The sequence below is a fragment of the Sapajus apella genome, unplaced genomic scaffold (genome assembly GCF_009761245.1).
Source record: "Sapajus apella isolate SASKATOON/1434 unplaced genomic scaffold, GSC_monkey_1.0 scaffold2175, whole genome shotgun sequence".
Taxonomy (NCBI): domain Eukaryota; kingdom Metazoa; phylum Chordata; class Mammalia; order Primates; family Cebidae; genus Sapajus; species Sapajus apella.
In genome coordinates, this window is record NW_022439101.1 from 3,659 (window position 1) to 8,452 (window position 4,794).

General features: G+C 48.8%; 1 pseudogene across 1 annotated transcript; it reads left to right on the top strand.

The window, feature by feature from the left end:
- Positions 1-1,694: 1,694 nt before the first annotated feature.
- On the top strand, positions 1,695-4,441 carry LOC116547134 (annotated as a pseudogene). The gene has a single exon (XR_004266948.1). The product of XR_004266948.1 is annotated as a sphingosine-1-phosphate phosphatase 1 pseudogene (transcript).
- Positions 4,442-4,794: the final 353 nt, after the last annotated feature.

Below are 4,794 nucleotides of genomic sequence, written 5' to 3' on the forward strand. Positions count from 1 at the left end.
GAAAATTTTTTTTTTTTTTTTTTTTTTTTTGAGATAGGGTCTCACACTCAATCCAGGTTGGAATGCAATGGCACAATCAGGGCTCACTGCAGCCTTGACTTCCTGGGCTCAAGCAATCCTCCCACCTTAGCTACTGTAGCAGCTAAGACTATAGTCATGGGCCATCATGCCGGGCTAAATTTTTTTTTTTTTTTTGAGATGGAGTTTTGCTCTTGTTGCCCAGGCTGGAGTGCAATAGTGTGATCTCTGCTCACCACAACCTCCGCTTCCTGGGTTCAAGTGACTCCTGCCCCAGCCTCAGGAGTAGCTGGGATTACAGGCATGTGCCACCATGCCCGGCTAATTTTGTATTTTTAGTAGAGATGGGGTTTCTCTTTGTTGGTCAGGCTGGTCTTGAACTCCCGACCTCAGGAGGTCGCCCTGGCCTCCCAAAATGCTGGGACAGGCATGAGCTACCTCGCCCGGCCCCACCCAGCTAATTCTGTTAGCTTTTTGTAGAGGTGTGGTCTCCCTATGTTGCCCAGCCTGGTGTCAAACTCCTGGACTCAAGCTATCCTTCCTCCTTGGCCTCCCAAAGTCTTGGGGTTACAGGTGTGAACTACCACCCCAAGGGAAAATTTTTCTAGTGTCTTAAGGGAATAGGGCAATTTCAAGCCGTTTCTTGAAGTAGTTCATATCCTTTAATTACAGACATTCACCTTACCATGGCCAGGTGTGGTGGCTCACGCCTGTAGGGAGGCCCAAAGCAAGAGAATCCCTTCAGTCCAGGAGTTGGAGAACAGCCTGGGCAATATAGTGAGACGCTGTCTCATCTCTCTTCTAGACACATATAAAAGACATTCACCTGATCTGAGGAGCTCAGAGACCTTGTAAACTGCTCTAGCTAGAAGTTGGTAACTTGTGAGACAGGGAAGTTAAGAGTCTAAAGTAACGTTATCAAACTCAAAAATTGGATTCAGCCATTAATGACATTTCTTCTGTGCAAGCCCTCTAGCTATTAGAATCTATGAAAGGGAAATTTTATTCGTAAGTCTAGAACACCTGTGCTCCTTTAACAGGTACCAAAATATTTGATGAATGACACAGTATTTTGAATTTGTAGGTGTCTGGGTTTTCTTTTGCATACTACACCTATTAATGTTACCTGGCCCTGTCTTCGGATCTACATGTATGTAGTCTTGCCACCACTGGTCAGTTGGCACGTGGTTTTCCCAACTTCAGTCGCCTGAGACAGCTCTGTAATTACTTGCTAATTAGCTGAGTCGAACGATTCCGGACACATGGTTGCTTCGCCTTCATCGATCATTCAGCATTGGTTCCGTGCCAGCAGGATATCCGGCTGCTTGGTCACCAGCACTGAGCAAGCTGGCACCAGGATCGTGGCCTCAAGTCAACGTCCCGCTGAGGGAATCCGGCGACACTAGCCTGCGGGGAGAAAGGGCTGAAGGTGGACTGGGGAGACACCCCGCGTCCCGCCAGGCGAGCGTCGACACGCCTGCTGGTGGGTATTACCCGGGACCTCGCAGCGGCCGCTAGCCGAGCCTCAGCGCCAAGCCGCCGCCGGATGCGCTCAGGGCGAACCCGCGCGGCCCGGCCCGGCCCCTCAGGGAGCCCGGTGGGGGTGGGGCGGGGCGGGGCGCGGCGCGCGCGCGGAGGCCGCGGGCGGTGGCGGGGCGCGCGCGGCGAGGGAGGGGCGCGCGGGGCGGGGGCGCGCGGCGGCCGCAGCGGCCTGTGGCGCCGTCACCCGGCAGACTCCGGAGGGTCGAGCACGGTGCCGGTGCCGCTGCCGCTGGCCAGGCGCGCGGGGACGTTTCGCGGGCTGCGCCGGTGGCGGCCCGCCTTCCCGGGGGTCCAGTTATCATGTCGCTGAGGCAGCGCCTGGCCCAACTGGCTGGCCGTCTGCAGGACCCGCAGAAAGTGGCCCGTTTCCAGCGGCTGTGCGGGGTGGAAGCGCCGCCGCGACGCTCAGCGGACCCGAGGGAGGATGAGAAGGCGGAGGCGCCCCTCGCCGGAGACCCTTGTCTGCGAGGGCGGCAGCCAGGGGCGCCCGGAGGCCCCCAGCCACCCGGGAGCGACCGCAATCAGTGCCCGGCCAAGCCGGACGGCGGCGGCGCCCCCAACGGCGTGCGGAACGGGCTGGCGGCCGAGCTGGGCCCGGCCTCGCCGCGGCGCGCTGGCGCCCTGCGCCGCAACTCGCTGACCGGCGAGGAGGGCCAGCTGGCCCGCGTGAGCAACTGGCCTCTCTACTACCTGTTCTGCTTCGGCGCGGAGCTGGGCAACGAACTCTTCTACATCCTGTTCTTCCCCTTCTGGATCTGGAACCTGGACCCCCTGGTGGGCCGGAGGCTCGTGGTCATCTGGGTGCTGGTCATGTACCTGGGCCAGTGCACCAAGGACATCATACGCTGGCCGCGGCCCGCCTCGCCGCCGGTGGTCAAGTTGGAGGTCTTCTACAACTCCGAGTACAGCATGCCCTCCACCCATGCCATGTCCGGCACCGCCATCCCCATTTCTATGGTCCTCCTCACCTATGGCCGCTGGCAGGTAAGGGTTCCCGCTCCTCGTTCGGCTCAGCCTCGGGGGAGTTCAGAGAACTCGGAGTTCTCTTGGCTCTATACATTTATTTTAATTCGGCCGTTCCCCTCCAGAGCCTCTGTTTCCACAGGTTTTCACAGTACCCGCAAACAGGCCCTTTCTGGGTTTTGAAAAATTAGGTGATTGGGGGAAACTAGAGACTTAGCGGTTGAATTCTATTTTAATATTAAATTCCAAATTAATACCTTTCTTGTAACCCAAAGGACACACGTTTCCTAGAGTAATACATTGTCATTAGGCTTTGGTTGAATTTTTAAACGGCTTTAATTCTTGTGATGCACAGTGGAAGTGAGTTTTTTTTAAATAATTAATTGCTACGTAACTAACACCCACTTTCACCGTAATATATGGTGCCTCCTCTAAAACCGATTGTTTCAGAGAGGTAAAGTCGTTAGCTTTACTGTGAGACAGTGTTTACAAAACCTTAGTGTAATCTCAAAACAAACATGCTAGTTCCAAGCAATGAAGTTATCGATTTTCAGCGAAATCCCCTTTATGGAAGTTAATGGAGCACTGTGTGAGTTCTGTTTTTAAGGGGTGTGGTTGCCACTTTGCTGATAAATACAAAGTTTAATTATCTTCTGGATCACTGATCTGTAGTATCTGTCCGTTGTTGAGCTGCAGCTGTAATACTACAGTGTTATTGCCTCATTAACTAAAAATACATGACTTAAAAGTTATTCTTAAAGATAGGGCTCTTGATCAGACTAGTGGGTTTATAAATATGGCAAATATGACAGCAGGGTCAGCCTGGCAATCAGGAAGACTTTTGTCTTTTTGGTTTTTTAACCCTATCTGAAACCTCCCAAGGGAAGAGTTTTTAATGGTAATCGTTTTGATTTTTCTTACACTTTTGGCCTTCTATTGCGTATCTGTCTTTTAAACTGTAAGATTTGTTAATCCTGCAAACCAGTACCTTATTTTAAGAATAAAGTGTGTAATTAGGGAGACTCTAAGGAAACAGACTTCCATTTTTCCCCTTTACTGCACAAAATCATTTTACATTGAGAAATATACATTCTGTGTAAAACTCCATTGTGATAAGCTTAGTTATTCCACATTGAATTTCAGCGTAGATAAAATCTTGTCCCCATGTATACTTCCGTATAGTGCATCTCTTTTACAGTACATGGAAAATATGCATTGTGCATAGTGACAATGGCAGAGTTAGGAGTAAAGAGTACCATGGGAAGTTTTTTCCTATGTAACCAAAGGAACTCTACAGTGATGTTCAGATTATGAAGCAGTGCTGCCTGTTTTGCATGATAGATAAGTATCTCAGATGTTTCATTTCATCAAGATATTTCAGAATTTAAGATTTCTGGTGAGCTGTGTTTGGTCTGATGATGTTAGCTGATGATGTTCCTCTTATTTTCATGAGACTTTTAGGATTCTGTAACAATAGAGCCTTTAATGATGCCTTCTCAGTGAGTAGCTATTTTGTATGCTCTTAGTATTAGAAAAGTAAGTGAACATAGTTATTTTTGCTCTTTATTTGTTCAGGACACATGCTAACTGGGAGTCTGAAAACAGTACTGCTGAATCGTTTCTGGGATATTGATAATCTAACATTTCAGGGTTAGTTGAATTATCAGAATAAGCTTAGAGTTTTTAAACAACCTTGTATGTTTAAATCAAAGTTTAAGGAATTTGTTTATCATACAATTTTAGACTTTGAAGTAGACTGGATGTTAGAAATCACCTAGTTGAAAGCTGTCATTTTACAGATATGCAAACCGACCAGTTACATTGGAATTAATCTTGTAATGGTTTACATTTCTTATTTTACATTTTTTCACTCTAAATTTGCATAATTATTTTTTGGTTAGCTGTTCAGAAAACCTTTTTTTTTTTTGAGACAGAGTCTTGTTCTATCTCTTAGGCTGGAGTGCAGTGGTGCGATCTTAGCTCACTGCAATCTCTGCCTCCTGGGTTCAAGCAATTCTCTGCCCTAGCCTCCTGAGTAGGTGGGATTACAGGTGCCCGCACCCAGCTAAATTTTATTGTATTTTTAGTAGAGATGGGGTTTCACCATCTTGGCCAGGCTGGTCTTGAACTCCTAACCTCAGGTGATCTGCTCACCCTGGCCTCCCAGAGTCCTGGGATTACAGGCATGAGCCACTGCACCCAGCCTAAGCCTCACTTATATGAAAGTTTTGTGTTTATAAATGTTTGACTGTAATAATCCACTATAAAACA